Below are 17,340 nucleotides of genomic sequence, written 5' to 3'. Positions count from 1 at the left end.
CCGTAATTTGATTTTATTTGTCCATTTTACCTTTGTCTTCTCTTGCCCTGCTGTCTTCTTCTTCTCTTTAGTGCCTCCACATCCTCCCTCACCTCTTACTCTAGATATACAGAAATACTGAATATTTAGAATGATAAAAAACTCCTGTCTCCCATTCAGCTTCTGTCAGTATGTATGCAACCACTCTGATGTCTTTATCTACCTCTGCCCAGAGCTTCCCAGAGCTGTCAGCCCCCAGCTCAGCCAAGCCAGTAACCTCTTCTTTGTCCTCCTGCTGCACAGCAAGATAGTAGCAATCAAGTCTAAAGCCTTCACTTGAACTCTTGTTCTTTTCAAACTTGCACACAGTTTGGATACAAACTTTACGACACTTTGGTCACTTTGTGCCATGTGAAATCTGAGCACTGAGGGAAACAGTCAGCGGGAGAGGCACTGAGCATTCCTGTAAGTGCATGCCTGTGAACAATAGTACTTCATGTCTGTCCAAGCTCATTGTGCAGTCCAAGTGTCAACAGAAAGACAAGGCCTGCTGCTAGAGAATCAATCAGAGGCCTTTAGGCAGGGTACCTCTTATTTTTTCCAGATGTTTGCATTGGTTAAGGCTCCTGTAGTTGCTAAGTGACCACTGAAAGACAGTTTGAAGCATGGCCTATAGTTGAAAGTTGAACTATTTCTAAGTTCTATCATTCTTCACACTGAGTGCTAAAAATATGCAAAGCTTCAAGCGCTGTAAGGAACGTGCAGCAATATTTCATTGATGATGAAAAAGAAGCGACTGCTTCTTGCTGCTAATTTGTTATAATGCATGCAAATGAGGGGAAGAGGGGAAACACAGCTAAACTCATTTTAATTTAGATTTTGTGGAATAGAGTTTATTTACAGTGTAGTGCTGATGTAAATTGAGTCAAAGTTGAGATGTACATCATAATAAAAAGTATGACATTGTGATATAGTAAGATACAGTTTGAAGATTGTAAGTGTCGATGGAAAACACAATATTAATGTTCATTTGCTCTTGCATTAGCATACTACACAAAGTATTGACTTGAAAAGACTTGTTTGCTACATATTCAGAATGTGAGTAACAAAGCCAGTATTCATTTTCAGTGCTTTCACCTTCATTGTAATGAGCAAAAACTCATTTGCAAGCTGCACTTTGATGTCAGTCAATTGATGATTTTCAAACAAATATTGCCTGATTGAAAAAGCGAATACCTCTGGCCAGACGGCGTATAGGAAGCCTGAACCTCGCCGAGCTAAATTGGTCCCCCAGATGTAGTGATCTGACCAAATCGATAAAGCCGGAACCAGATGCTTGTTTTGTTTCATTCTTTTCTACCTGACTTGGTGTGAGGTGGAAATGCAGTTTACAGTGCTCACGGAACAGCTACATGGGTTGTATTGATTCTTTAAAAGTGATTGTGTGAGATAAACAAAGGGAAGTAGGTTTTAGTGCTTCACTACCGTAATTTGATCTACTGTATATATTGACTCGAATTTCAGTCTGTGTGATCAAAACAAAAAACACCAAGGAGAGGTTTTCTGTGCGAGATAAAATTAATTTTCCCTCTCCTCTCTCAAGTGTAACCAGCTAAACCAGATATAACCATAACCTTCGAATCCTCTCCTCGCTTATCTTACCCTCTGGTGACCCCGCCCCCTTCAGGTCTTCTCTTGGCCTCTTGGCCTCCCCCCCCCCCCACGCTGTCCCCATCACCCCCATCTCATTCCCTACCCACACTCCCACTCAGCCAGTCAGGTAGCTACAGTGCCCCCAGGGGTTTACCCACTGGTGTTCATGACCATGAAAACAGTGACCTTGACCACTCAAGAAATGTCACCTGGGATTTGTGTGACTATGTGCAGATGAAAATAAATCTACGATCCTCCATGGTCAGATTTGTAGCCATGGGAGCTCTGTTTTCAGCACTCATGTAATCAAGAAAACTATGCCTCCCTCTGCTCTCGGCTTGAACTTGGACTTGGTTATGGTATTTACGTAAAGTAGTATTCATATTTCATGCTCAAGGGTGGAGAAGATTGTTTAGATGCAAGTCAGGAATATTCAAGAAAATGATGAGGCTTCAATATTCATCCTGATAGAATGTTGTTAAATCAATAATGCCAGCAGTGTCGTCTAATCGAGTTTATCAAGAGTGAAACAAAAGGCCCATTAGGTAGACAATCATCATCACCACCGCCCCTCCTGGGACAGAGATAAGATATCTGTCTGCCATCTCGACCACATGACGGTCACCATGCTCCAACCTCCAGACCTCAAGGTGGCAGGTCACAAACGGTAATCCGTGGCTGCTCTCTCCCCAACATCCAATTTTGGCTCAGAGGCAGCTTTTATTACTGCAACGGCAGCTTGCTGTTCGGTAAAGCTTGCCCTATGAGCAGAGATTGGGGTTGGAGTGGGGGGTGGGATGGGATGGGACACAATGGAAATTAAAGTAGCACATAGGATAAGAAAGAGGACAAGGAGCAGTGAATGATGGTGTGAGACAGTAGAGAGGAGAGTGCAAGACAGCAAAATGTAAGAGTGAGAATAAGCCTGGATTTGGGACTATGCCTGACTGATAAGGGCCCTGGTCTCTTTGTGGTGGTGTTGGGTCTGGTCTCATCAAATAGGACTCTCTGACATCATATTCTCTCTGTTCCCTTTCTAATTTATTTCTCTGGACTCGCAAACCACAGACAGTAGCAGGGAGGCCAGTAAATTCAAATAACACAGGCAACACGGGGATAATGCACCGGAGACTTCAACCACATCTTTGCACAGAATATGCTGGTGAAATCAGAGCTCTGCTGATAGCTCAGATGGGAAGGATCAGAGAGGCTCAGTGTTTGTATGTCAGTGTGAAGAGACAGCAACAGCCCTCTAACCCCTCTCTCTTTTCTTTCCTCACAGCCATGCTATTTATGCACAGGCCCTTCCATGGCAACACCTTTGGTCCTCCCACTTCCCTCTGCCTTGTTCACCGGAGAAGGGATGGCTGGACCAATTCATTGCCTTGGGTGGGGGGTGCTGTAAATCCCAAGCTGAAACCTCTCAATCATGCTATCTATTGATCTGTCTAGCGACCTACATATGCTGCATTACAAAGCAACACAACAGATAATGTGAGAATACCACACAGTGAGGACCTACATCACTTTACCATTAAATTAACAGTAGTTAAGAGAAAAACTAATTCTGGTGGATGAATGAAAGTCATAGGCTGGGTTGATCGATTATGATGCACTCCTCTGATTCCCTCTTTTCCTTCTTTGACTTTTTTTCTGTTCTTTTTTTTCGTGTTTCCTTTTTGTTTCTCCCCGTCCCTGTTGCTTTTTTCCCCACATCATCTGTCATCTGCCGGCTTTGGCTGCGGGGGCGTGGGGTCTGCAGCAGCGTCGGGAGACATAAGGGCATATGTCTGACTCCTGATCCCTTTATGTAAGGGGTTTCGGAAGGGAGGAAGCGCTTGGTTGGGGTTGGTTCATAAGCCGGGGCTAATTGGCGACCGGGACCCTGTGAGGACAAAATGAGAGGTGAGGAGGGAAATGGCCACGCTACTCTCAGGGAGGGCTCTAACAAAAAAACACTGCATGACCTGATCTGGTCCTGTTGATTTCAATTAAGGAGGAGGAGGTAATTTGGGTTCAACACTGAGTGTAGCAAGAATGAGAGTAGCGGTGAGAGGGGAGAGGGGAAGCAAGGGGACCAGAGGGAGGCTTAGGCACAGATGCAGATTGTAGTTAACGAAGGTTGCCAGGACACAGTGGTTAATAACACCACCAGCCTTTTGCTCTGAGTGTGTGTGTGTGTGTGTGTGTGTGTGTCTGTCTGTGCAGACCAATATTTCATGGATGAATAACTGTAAACATATTGTTAGTTCAAAACTACAAGACTAAGGTTAAAGATAGTGTAATTCTTACAAGTAACAGTTTAGTTGCACAGTCAATATAAAGCCTTTTGGAATAAAACTATTTAATCTGAAATAATAGTTAATCATGGGTATGAATGATTCCTTTAAAACGTGAGCTTATAGAGTAGAATAAATCATGTATTTAACTAATAAATGAGAAATAAAAAAAAATTAGTAGCATTTAATCCATCCAAATACACATTTTAAACATTTTATCATTAATCTGCAAAGGATTACTTATCTTGCATTTGTAATGCAGCTCTTGTGTAATGACGCTGACTCCCGGCTGGCTAACAATGTCTGTTAGAATGATGTCTTGAGGCCACAGCCAGTGAAGCGTGAGAACAAAAGATCTGCCAAACGTGTCTGCCTGTGGTTAAAAGGACAGTCACCACAAGCGATGAATTACGAGAAAATATCCCACTGGATTTGTTTTGGATTAGGCCAATTTCCTACAAGACGTCAGTAATCCGTGGAGGACGCAGGTTTTAAGTCTTTTTGAGGCTGCAGAGACACAATCTGGTCAACATCATTCCCCATCTGCGGCTCTGCACCATCGATGGTCTGATCCAACACGATGCACAAACTGCCAGCAAGAGCAGGCACAAACTGGCCAGAATTTACAACAAAAACAACCTGCTCGTTCCTATAACTATTTTGTTATTTCCATTTCCTCAAGAGCATCTAAACCAAAAATGCCTTTATATGTACCTGGTGTACTGGCTTCAAATTTCCCTATTGTTCTTAGGAGTGAGTATGAGGGGAAGAGGGATAAAGTGACCAGGCCTAGTGATGTCCACACATTGGCCCAAGCATGCTGGGCTTGGCTCAAAGCATGCTGTTCCATGCTAATTGTAATTGACTGTTATATAATGCCAATTGTAGAGTCGGTTTAACATAAAATCACATCCGCAGTATTAAAATTTACATTTTCAATATGTACATTCTGCAGCATGTGTAAGACTTCCTTTTTCCCCCTTTTGGCTTATTTCGTGTGAGTCAGTTCACATTTCTCTGTTGCCGGGCCCCAAGATTTATCTGTCCTATCTGTTTTTATCTCTCAGTCTGCCTGTCTAACCATCCATGCATTCCCCTATCCATTTATTTCTCCATGCGAGCATCCATAATCCTGTGCTTTGTCTGGCACCAGGGATTGGATCGATTGAGCATCCGTTCCCCTGCAGCGTCCTGCATCCTGGGCTTGTTTTCCAACTTGGATCGATATTACGTCATAATAATCCCCCCCCTTTTCCTCTTCTGTCTCCCTGACGCAGCAGCAACGCCTCCTTCATACATCTCCGTCCTCAGGCATCTGCTTTTTTGCACCACAGAGCAGCAGGGCACGAATGAGTCTCGTCTGACAAGGGACAAATCGATTTCTCCTGATCCACGTGCAACGCTGGGGAGCATTGATCCAAGCAGTGTTGAAATAGTGTTACTTATTGAGACGTGATTACATGCTAAATAGGGCTGACCATAATGGGCCATAGAAAACTGAAATGCTGTACTGCGTAGGAGCACACCAGGGAGATGGTTTGTTGCCAGCAATTCTGCTGCAAAAGGATGTTGCTTTTCCGCTCACTAAAGAATACCATACACTGACATATCAATCTGAATAATTGATGGCAAATGAGAATATAGAGGGGGCCAAAACAGCTCAATCTTCTGTTTTGAGTCAAAAACGTCTATAAATGTAGATTCAAGGCTGCAAGTGCAAAGAGTGCATCAAACGTCTCGTCTTTTTCCTTATTCAGTACGTCTGTGGATTGACCCCGGTGTTGGCTGTTGTCTCTGCCAGTGTGATGTGCAGATGTATACCCTAACGTATGGACAGTCATTGCACACTTAAAGTGTCCTGTAGCTCACCTAGGGACCCTCCTGTTAATGATTAGGTCAGAGAAGACACAGGTGCTGACAGCTCAGAGCACTCTTACACCTTCTGTCCTCTCCCATGAGTGCTGCAGAGAGGTTAAAGGACAGGAACATGGTATGGTGGGTAATTGCTTCGATTTTGACGCTTGCTCCTTCTTCTCTTTCTCCCGTCTTCTCCATCAATGTATTACTTATTTCTGCTTTCTTCTCTCGCTCCACGCTCTTTCTCCTCTTTGGCCTTTGACTCGTTCCCCTCTCTCGCTGCCTCCTCGCCTTCTCCATCAGCTGTCCTCGTCTCTGACATTCCTTGAATTACCTTGTTTACCTGTTTCAGCCCCACCTCACCTCCCTGTCACCCCCACCTCCTCTCTGACTCCTGCGCCCATGGCGACCGGCTGTTCTGTTGTTCAAGAGCTGTTGGATGAAAATGCCAGATGAGGAGTTAATTGTCTCATTACCAACATGGTGTCTGGACCACCCTCATTAATTTAAGAGCTGATGAGGTAGTATTGACCCAAGTGTGTACCTGTGTGTGAGTGTGTGATCTTTTCTGTCCTCCTCTCCCTTTGTGTATGTATAATGGGTGCAGCATTGTGTGATGGGTGAATTCGGGCTCGCATGAACTAACCTGTAGACATTAGACAATGATCAATAGCTTTTATTTGTATAACAGCTCCATCCAGACACCAGTAAACAACTCCAATATTAACTCAAACTTCAAATCCTTCCTTAGAGAACCTCTGTTTGATTCTTGCCATATCCCATGTTTCCTGAAAGGGCAAACAACATGATTTTCCTGGATGTGTGTTAGTCAAATCAATATCTCATTAAATGTGATTACTATTCTCTGATTATCCTTCTCCATTCACTGTTCATATACACCACCCTGTTCCAAATTTTTTATTTGTTGAAGACGATAATTAATAATCATTGGTGTTTTCAGTCTGTTCAGCACTTCAATGAAAATGTTTATACATTCCTAAGTTTTCGGACCATTTGCAGAGTTTTACCAAATAATAAAACAGAGGACATCTAATAAAAGGATTAGACATTTTATGAGAGAAAGTATCAAGAAAATGTATGTGTCTATTTTTCTGGAGTTAAAACCCAAATGAAAAATATGGTATGTGTGTCCCCTGTGTCATCTGGGCGTAATTGTGTCAGTGAGAAATATTTGATCAAAATTACCCATCTTCTTGTTCAGATCTCATATTCAGGTTGTAGCTACAACCTTTGAACATCAAGTACCATTCAGAACTGAAGTAATTCTGCCTTTTTTAGCCAACAGATGGTAATAGCACGTCAGTGGAATCTCAGTGGATTTTAGGGTGCAGGATGGATCCAAATTCAGATAATTTGAATTGAGGGTCTAAGGATAGAGGGTGTTGTATGCTGTACAGATTGTAAAGCCCCCTGAGGCAAACTTGTGATTTTGGGCTATATAAATAAAATTGACTTGAACTCTCTAAAGATAATATGAGCGCAGTGTAGCTTTGTGTTATTCACTTGGGATCCTGTTCTTCAAGTTTAAAAGAGAAAACATATTTTCATGCTACTTTTACCAAATCAGAAATGCATAATGGGGTCTTTTCACTGGACGTATAGTTGGAAATAGTTTTAATTGACACAATTAAACAAATCCTGATGGCTCAAGGAGGTGCACATCCAGTAAATCTGAAAACCCTATTTTTCACTTGTAAGATTTTTTAAAATTGTAATAGAAATGCATAGATCACAGACAAAAAACTTCTTTTTGCAGTTTAAAGAATTGTGCAAATGTACATGTTTTATATGAACTGATTGACTCCCTTTTGGTGTTTTACATTCTATCCAGTCACTCGCATTTAAAGTAATTCACCTCATTACCCCAAAGCAGATTTCCCTGGGAAATTTGATGTAATCTCATTAGCGTTGTACAACTATTGTTTTCAATTACTCACAGGGCCTAGATCCAGGTGCCTCATAGGTGCTCCGCTTTCAGTCTTTTCCTTCCTGGCTTTGTAAGGAGCTGTTTTGCTGTAGCATGACTTCTCTCTGAGGAACAAGACTGGTTCCTGGGAGGGAGGAGCCGGACGTCCTCCTGCTGCCTCATTGGTTGTAGCCAATGATTTCATGCTCACTTTGTGATGTCAACAATTTAAGGAGCGTCAGAAAAGAATGTTGCTTTGTAGAAATGTCAAGGCCTTACATCATTATCCAAGGTGGAATGTGCTCTCTTTCGCTTTCACACGCACACACACACACACACACACACACACGCACATTGGTTTGACTCAACATTGTAAGCGAGACATCTTTCAGATTGTTTTGTTCACTCTATTGACTAAGCTGTGAGCTGTAGCCAAAAAGCACTGACAAACCAAGGTCCCTCCATTCCTTTACATGATTGTCACGTCAAGGTTCTACCTTTACCATCTCAAAAAGGAATATAGTTGTAGTGATGGATGAAATTTATCGCGTGGGCCTCCCAAAGTGCAAATTTGTGCAAAAAATCTTAAATGAATCTTTAAAAAAATTACTTAAACGCTCAAGTGTAAATCAGTAGATGTTACCTTCTCTGTATCCCAGCTGAGACTGACTCCTCCACCCTTGAGGTGAGGTTTAGCCCCTTCCATCAGGCTAATTGCTTACATAACATAATGAAATAAATGCAGTGTTCAGTTGTTCCCCAAATAAACAAAATTCATACAAAGAAAAATGATATATTTTTTGTATTCAATCTGCCATGAAATATAGATTTAGACAGAAATATAAACATTTTTATCACGCGACCATCAGTCATCTGAATGCGCCTTGGTTACTATTGTATTTAACATCTGATTGGACTCAGACACTGTTTGGATCTGGGAAGCCCATGAACACACAGAGAGGTGAGTAGACAATGGGAAGTCATACAGGAAAGCAAGCATGTGGTAAGAGTAAGGCAAAAAAAGTGTGCACCCTTGGCTATCTACTACACTGTTAAGATGAATAATGTAGATTACCTACTCTGCGTCCCAACATAGTGGAATGGAGGATGAGTGAATGTGCGGCACAAGTTTGTATGCGCATCTGTGTAGGTGAATATGTGCGTCGGTGTGTGTGCTACGCCAGTCACTGACGGGAATGTTCTGTGATTTCAAATTAACTTGCAATGTAACAATAAAATGAAACCGGTCAGGGCCAACAATGTGGGCTAACAGTGTAGAGTGTAAGTAAGGCCATTGAGGCTCACCTCTCCTCTACCTCCAGATACTCACGCAATAGAGCCTCATTCTGCTGCCTGTTTGCTCTGCCTTCCACAGACCACTGCACCCAGACCTAATCACTGCTACCTGTTCATCTGAACCCTTAAGATCATGGGGCATGGCAGGCCCTCTTACCACAAGATTAAAGGGAATTCTTCAGTTTCGTCCAGTGTCACATAGTAAACATGTTGAATCTGCACTCTGTAAAACTTCTAAACATCTAAACATTTTATGATGGTGTCCAGACCAAAAATCACAGTGTGTGGGGAAAAAAAAAAAAAAAAAAAGAAAAGGCAAGGGGCTACATTTGGTGTGTCCATGTTTTGACAGATATAGGCAAAAAACTTAAATAGGATTCAGGAAACCTAGTCTGATTAATACATTCCTGAGTTTTAAGGCTTATTCAGTGTCTAAATACTGCACAAGATTTAACAACTCTGGCAGCAGTAATTTTGTATTCTGTCTCAATGATTGTTTAACAGTAGAATTATTCATATTACAAAGGAATCGACCATAAATGTGTGCTTGCTCGTGTTTGACTAGCCAAGTGTGTTGCCACATAAAGCTGGATTTCTACTTGATGCAAGCGGTTAATGGTGGTCACCAATAGACACCGATGGCGTAGATTTTGATTTATAGTGTTGGATTTCACCTGATAGCACCACCACAACACCAGATAGATGTATTGTACATCATCAGGCTTTAAAGGTGCCCTGTGGAGTTTTCTTGTAAACAAAGAAAAGTTGTTTACATTCACCAAAACACATTGTGTGTATCCTTGAGCGCTAACAAATGTGTTGAATGCATTTCTTCCTCATAAAACATTAGCAAATCCGATGTATTTTAAATCCTGCATTGTTTACATCCATCTTTACTAGATTGCAGTCTTCCTCTTCCCTGCCTTTGTTGGCGCTTTGCTGCATGTTTTTGCATGTTAAGGCTCTGACACATCAAACTGATGTCAAAAAACTAGCGGCAAACAAAAGCCGACTGCTGCGTCGCCTCATGTCGCCCGTGTCTTGGCCAAAAAGTGACATTAGAACATACCGCACCGACTACAGCAATCAGCCAACTAGCATGTATATTTCTGATTCTGACATCGTGGCCAGCGCAATAGGTAATAATTCTCCATACCAGCAGGTGGCGGTAGTCTGCATTCATCATTAAAAAAAAACACTGGAAGACCCAGTACTGCGGATATAAATAAAAGCAGCCCCATGCATGTAGGTTTGCCTGTTTTTGCTCAGACAGTTTCGTACAGCTGCTTCTAATGGAGAAAATGACTGATTTCCTGTCTGATCTCCTGTCCTGTCTCAGATTCAAGACGCTAGTTAACTCCCCACAGTAACTGTATTTACTTTGCTAGATGTGTGTTACTGAAATGACTCCAGAGTCTTTCTTCAACTTCCTTCGTCTTCACTATCAACAATCCCTGCCGGCATCAAAAACTTAACAGAAAACATAAGCAGCTCAAACTGACAATCACAGTTCTTGCAGTCCCACCACTGTATCTCTGCAGCCACCGTAGCCCCAAGATGTAGTTAAATTTTTTAGGAGGTGCACAGAGGTGGCTCTGTAGCTATACCCCTTAATGAACAACTATAAATACAGATTGATGTTGAATTGTGTTGCAGCAAAAGTTGAGTCAGGTTCAACAAGTTTGTTCTCCAACATTATCAACCTTCTGTTATGATGGATCAGGTCTCCCACATTGCACATTCCCATTCTTGCCTCATCTTTGCAGCTGTATTAACATAATTGGACCTGTTAGAATTCAAGATGTTTGCCAGTACTATCCTGTACCCGACCTTCCCCACTAACCACTCATGCCCTTTGTAGTTTCTAAGAATTCACCCCACACCCGACCCTGCCAAAGCATTAATTACCAGTTGAGGGCACATTGTTGTGTCTTATCTCGCTCTGGCACAAGACTCGTCAGACAGTCGTGACATTTTTGGGAAGGTCATTTCACAAAGAGCAAAAACAAATGAGAGTGACTTCCTGTGAAAGGCCATGATATAACACAAGATCTACAGCTGACACTTCTACAAAAGTCATTGTATCCCAATTACATGCAGCTCTTTGGTGCTTTGTGTGACGCATGCTCCCCTCAGGCAGACGCCGGTGAACTTCTGCAGAGCACACAGAGGCAGCGTGGCTCTGTATGCTTGACCTTGACTCCTGCTGTCAATAAGTGTCTGAGTGAGTGAGCAGAACACAGATGCCTATCCATCATGAACACACCCTACACTTCACACATCTCACCACTTAAATGTACATTTACATTAAAGTGATGTGCGAGAGCAGGCTGAATAGTTGCTGACAGGCTGATTAGATTAAGTGTGTGTCTGTGTTTTGTGGGCAACCAGTGAGGATATATTTATTTACGTTTGTGTGTGTGTGTGTGTGTGTGTGTGTGTGTGTGTGTGTGGAGGCGAAGGAGCTTCAGATTCATGTGTCTAGTGGGAGAATGGTTTTGGTTATAAAGTGCAGGTTGTTATGCAGGAGAGAGCGGTTCACATGCAGACCTTGAATGTGTAACAATGAGTAATCCTGCAAGCAGCAGGTGCAGCAAAATATCCAGGTTCTTATGTGCCCCGCGTCCTCTTCTGCAGTCATCCATTGCCACTCTAAGACCCGTTCTTACCCAGCTTCCTCATTTAACTTCAAATTCACCCCATGGCCTGGGATTGTTTTTAAATTACTCTCACGTCCATGTTGGCAATCACATCTCCAGCCTTTGCATTGAGTATAGATTACAAACCAGAGAAGGCGGACAAGTGACACGCTGCAAATTCAGGTGTGTGTGCTTGCAGCAGTAGCTCTTGTCATGGCTGACTTTGATGAAATCACGCCTCTCACATTAAAATTCGCTTGTGTGTATTTTTGGCTCTTATTCTGTTTTCTCTTTTTACTCAAAGCATCCCACCACTTTTTTTCTTAGAGCCATCTTTTGCCATGGTGAGTTTATTCATCAACATTTCCTTTGGATTATGTGAGTAGGATGACAAGAACAGTTATTATATTTGTCATTTTTGTTCTTAAACAGTATCCAAAAAAAAAGAAAGAAGCAATAGCCTTGGAGGAAGAATGTGTGTGCTTTACAGTGGCGTCACTGGTGATGAACACACTTAAGAGATTGAAATTTGAATTTAAATCCTTGCCCTTTCTTCATTCCTCATTGAATGTTTCATAGAAAAGTATCGTGTGATCACAGTTACACCTATGTGGTCAAATTCTTCCAGAGTTGGACTTTGGCTTTATATTACAATAGAGTGCTGAATATAAATTGCAGAAGTTCATAGCTGTTCTAGTAGTTAATTATCACTCCAGTATAACTCCTTTTATATTTTAATTACCTCTTCAGCTGTAAACCTGGAGGATCACGCTCAACCTTTCCACCTTTATGTATCTGATATCTTCTCAGGAAATCTCCCTTTTACTATCAAGGAAGGTAAAAGACTTTGGTGCTGGACCTGATTCTTATCAGGCAGTTTTGGGTCAGCCTTTCCCTCTCGTATTCGCCAGTGTTTGTTTTCAGCAGGGTGAATAGAGGATGTTAGTCAAATACACCCATTTCTAAACCAGGCGGGGAACAATGAGAACATTGTGCAGTAGTGGAGTTGCTGTAGCTCCTTGACCACCTCTTGTTTGCTTGGTTCTATAGACGGCCGAGATTGCTAATAAATCTCGTAGTGAGTGCCTTGTTACAGGAAGTACAGATAAAGAGGGAGAACTCAAGTGTAAGTGCACTGGCATGCATTCATATCTCCTCTCATTGGTGGGTTTTTGTTTTACCTGGAAGTTTGACTCATACTTCTCTCAGGGAGGGGGCGCCCTGTCAGCATGTGTTTCCACCTCAGAGAATTAGTCGATTTAATTTAGGCTTTGTAACCTTGAAAACGCCATTCATCTTTCTCCTGTATAGATTTTTTTGACTTGACTGCTTGCCACCCTCTTTTCCCATACTGTTTTTTGTCTCTCATTTTTCTCCATAACACTGGCAACTCTGTTGGAAGCCAGGCACGGGGAAATACAGACTGCAATTGGATGAAGTGCAAGGCTCCGAGACAGACGTGAGCAGGGTGAAAGGATTGGGAGCCCCATGCCAGGCAATCTCCCCGATAATGGAATGTGGCCGCCAAACAACATTCATAAATATTCAGATGAGGCAAAATGAGGCTGCCCAAGAGATTGTGTGGCGCAAGCTGTCAGCGGCATGCACAAGAAGAAACAACAACAGCATTGCTGTGTTGGTGTGCTGTAGGAAAGAGGCAAGGATCTCATCCTGCCATGTAGCGAGAGTCAGGAATGTGGGGGTGGTATTGTTCTTTTTTGTTGAGGTTCGTTTGATTTTAAATATGAACCATGTTGAGCTGATCTCTTTCTGAATGGGTAAAAACAAACATCCCGCTGGCTTCAAGAAGTGATGTACGCGGGCTGATTGAGGCCCCGCTTCACCTCAATAATTGGCATACGCTGCAGTTTCCCCTCAAAGTATGTGTCAGAGCCACAATTAACATGGCAGTGGCTAGCCACATTTTGGTTGAGAAACACTATCTCTGTGGGTCATGGATAAATACTGGAATCCTAATGACTAAAAGATTCTCTGCAGGAGAAGTCCAGCTAGAAAAGAGCCATGTTGATAGAAGCAGTCATAACGGCATATTATTTGTGCTAATATCTGTAGTCTCAACCCAATTCCAAGGAGCTCAGTTTGAGCAAACACAATCTTTGACTAATATTATCACAGCAATATCAGCACAGTTAGCTCAGGTATTAAACATGTGGAAGGCATCTCTGCCTGCTGATCTGTTGATCCTCCTTTGATATCGGTGATATTTTAGTAATAGAAATGAAATTGAAATATAAATTAAATATAATGGAAGATTAGATCTTCTCCCCAATGGGTAAAATACAGCTGAAATAAAATTAATTCACTCAAATTTTCTAACAGCTATCTACTTTTATTTAGCACAACTGTGAAAAAAAGACACTACCACTAATTATGCCTCTTTGGCCACAATAGCATCTGACCTTGTGTAACGTTCCTGCTCTTCTGTCTGTCAGAGCTTCTGTCTGACAGGACTTCTCGTCTTTTTTCGTCAGACATCAATAGATGTAGAAGTTTGATTGAGCATGGAGTATGGTTTGTTGTGCAGATGATTGGACTGTGCGCCACCTCTTTTTTTTTAAAATCTTTTATTTATACCCAATGTCAAGGACAAACTGTTTCTTGTGCATTGAGGCACAGCTGTTACATTCAGGCCATCAGCAGAAACAAGAGCATAAAAATGTTAAAACAATATGCACTTTGCCACCAATCTTCAATACCTCAATGTTAATAAAACAACTTTTCATTGTATACTGTACATAGATGGAAATCATTTAGTTAAGCTAATCATCGTGGTTATTTGGGAGCAGACTGATCACAGTATGTTATGTCTGATTGGTTACTGTAACTGGGTACTGATGACAGGGATTCCCCTTTTCATATTATTGCCACAATTTAGAGGCAGTGGGCCACTAACCCTCATTTCAGACATATCAGACTTTTTTTTTTGCCGCGCTAGTGGCATAGCTCTAGAGATTGCAATGTCGGTGTGTCAGTCAGTCCACCACTTTGGTTCAGACGGAAATATCTCAACAACTATTACATGGATTACCATTAAATTTTGTACATACATGCATGATCCTCAAAGGATGAATCCTTCTGACTTTGGTGGTCCCCTGACTTTTCCTCTAGCACCACCAGCAGGTCAAAGTTATCACTTATCCTGTGAAATATCTTTGGCACAGATATCCATGGTGCCCAGAGGATGTATCTTAATGACTTTGGTGGTCTCTTGACTTTTCCTCTAGCGCCAAAATCAGGTCAAAATAGTAATTTTTCCAATACTTAGTTTATGAACAAAACTAATGACATTACTATCAGCCTCAGCTGTACTTTGTGTTTAGTGCTAATTAGTGAATGTTAGCACGCTAAGATGGTGAGCAAGGTAAACATTACACCTGCTTAACATCATGTTAGCATTGTCATTTTGAGCATGTAAGCATACTGGCAGTATATAGCTCAGCTGTACAGCATGGCTGTATACTCTTAGTCATGTTCCAATGGAATACCATCTGACAGTGTGTCTGTTATATAATGCAATTTAATTCATAATCTCATTTCATTTTTTGGTTGAGAACTTGTGATCAAAATATAAATTTGTACACGTTTGTGCATCCTGGTGCATGAAGAAATTAAGTTAAATGTATTACACATGTGGTTGTAAACCTTTTCAGGACCCTACTCTTACAGCACTTTGTGAACCATTGATTTGAAACAAAGGTTGATCGATCATACTTTACCGTGAGATCGGATGTTAATGCATGATCTCTATGAAACCTTCATCATCATCAGTGGCACTGTTACTGAAAGCTGTTTAATGGAGGATTTATTTGACTGAGACAGTCTCACTCCCTGATTTGATTTAGTGAGGTGAATCAACCATCTTGTGTCACAAAGTGTGGGAATGTTTTTTGTTTGTGTATAATGTGCATTTGTCTCTGTATGCTTCTGTTGACTTTTGCTGTACTGCTGCTTGCCCTTGCCAGTAACTTGACCTCAAACATCCAGGAACACATAGTGGCCTGGAGGCACCCATTGTTTAATAATATTGCATATTTAATTGTCATCTGAAATCACAACTGGAGTGTGAGGAATTTAGATGTTCTGACCAAAGGAAGTGCCTTTGCTGAACTAGCGGCTAAAAATTGTGGTCTTAAAAAAGTGAGCCAGAAGATGGGACTTCATCACTACATTTCAGAAATTGATGAGTACTTGTGGCAGTGTTTGTGTATATATGTGTATATGCGCCAGTGTGTGCGTGTGTGTACATGTGGTTATGTGAGCTGAGGAGGGGGATATTTTGAATGATATTTTTGTAGACCACTGTGGTGTGGCTGTTCCTCTGAACCTTGCTTTAGATTATATGTTTAGTCAAACAGCCTCAACAGCTCTGCGTCTAGAATATCCCAAATTCCTTCCAAGGCAAACCATTGCTTAATCTCTGAGTGAGCAACTATTTCATGGAGCAGCTCCAAAAAATAAACTAAAAAAATCCAACCAGGCAAGATAAACCCCCCATTCCATTTTCTTATTTTGTCAGAAAGTCCCCCCACTGTGGGACAAGCGTCGTTCTGTGCTGGCACCCAGATAAAGCAGATCAGCTGGCATAGAAGAGGCGTCCATGTCCAATCTCTGTTTTGCCCTCCCCAACAGCATTTTGTTATTAACTATCTACTCAGCCTGCTGTAGGGAAAGCAAAAGAACGCGGAGGAGGAGGATATGAGAGAGAGAGAATGAGCAGACAAGTGAGCCAACATGCCACTCTCACAAGGACGTTGACTCCTTTGACTGAGGACACTGTCGGTCAGACTGTAGTGTGTGTGTGTGTGTGTGTGTGTGTGTGCACAGGGCAGAAGGCGTCGGAGCCTTTGGGTCATTCGTCTGTGGGTTTATTTTTAGTTCCTAGCCACTAAAACTGGGCAAATCCTAAGGCTTAAACCATCAGGGGGCCTCATTTAGGAGAAGAGGAAAAAAGGCAAAGCAGCTCTTTGGCTAGGCTGAGCAGTGGCTTCCCTTGCATAATGATGGGTCAGTAGTCACTCATTAGCTAATGATGGCTATCAGACCGGGAATTAAAACCCACTTAAAAACTTAATAGGCAAATGCACTTTTGACCCTCATAGTCGTGGATATGTTACCGTATTCCTGCAAAATGCATTCATATCTCACTATTCATAATATTGTCTCATTCATTAGGAGTCATTTTAAACAGCTGAATGTAAATGCAATTGGGGGCAGTGATGTGATGACTCATTTGATGAACTCTGAGTTGCTCCACTGATCAGATTAACACCTCAACCGAGGCTCCAAACAAAAGCTCGGGTAGGATCCACTGACTCACAAAGAGACTGAAGATGTTCAAGCTGCAGACTTTTAGAGTTGTGATTCTGCAGTGTTATGACTTCTTAAGATACCAGTAATGAGAATTTTTGCATCGCAGATAAAGACTTTGATTGATGTTTGGAAGAGAAGTAGGCGAGAGAAAAGGGCAAAAAAGAAAAAAATAACCTCTTTCAATGCAATGGACAGGAGGAACAAGATAACTGGGGAATGAAAAAGCTGGGGACATAGAGAAGGGTAAAAGGAAGAAAGGCACATCATAGAGGTGGTGAGAGCTCTCAGTGCTGCCACAGTGTGAGCTGAATGACAGCATATCAGATAGCAGCCGAATCGTGGCACCCTTGCTGAACTCCTCTGCCAGGGCTGTCACAGC

The 17,340-nt window shown here is 42.0% G+C and overlaps 1 protein-coding gene and 1 long non-coding RNA gene across 4 annotated transcripts in view; one reads left to right on the top strand and one right to left on the bottom strand.

Moving 5' to 3' along the window:
• magi3a (membrane associated guanylate kinase, WW and PDZ domain containing 3a) overlaps positions 1 to 17,340 on the top strand; it is a 113,807-nt gene that overhangs the window by 20,301 nt on the left and 76,166 nt on the right. The window lies entirely within an intron of this gene.
• On the bottom strand, positions 2,407 to 10,542 carry LOC122883699. Its single transcript, XR_006379694.1, has 2 exons — positions 7,727 to 10,542; positions 2,407 to 6,414 (listed from the first exon to the last, which is right to left on the bottom strand). It is a non-coding gene; the product is annotated as an uncharacterized LOC122883699 (long non-coding RNA).

Source organism: Siniperca chuatsi, linkage group LG10, assembly GCF_020085105.1.
Source record: "Siniperca chuatsi isolate FFG_IHB_CAS linkage group LG10, ASM2008510v1, whole genome shotgun sequence".
In the NCBI taxonomy this organism is placed as follows: Eukaryota; Metazoa; Chordata; class Actinopteri; order Centrarchiformes; family Sinipercidae; genus Siniperca; species Siniperca chuatsi.
This window is presented reverse-complemented; position numbering and strand designations above follow the sequence as displayed.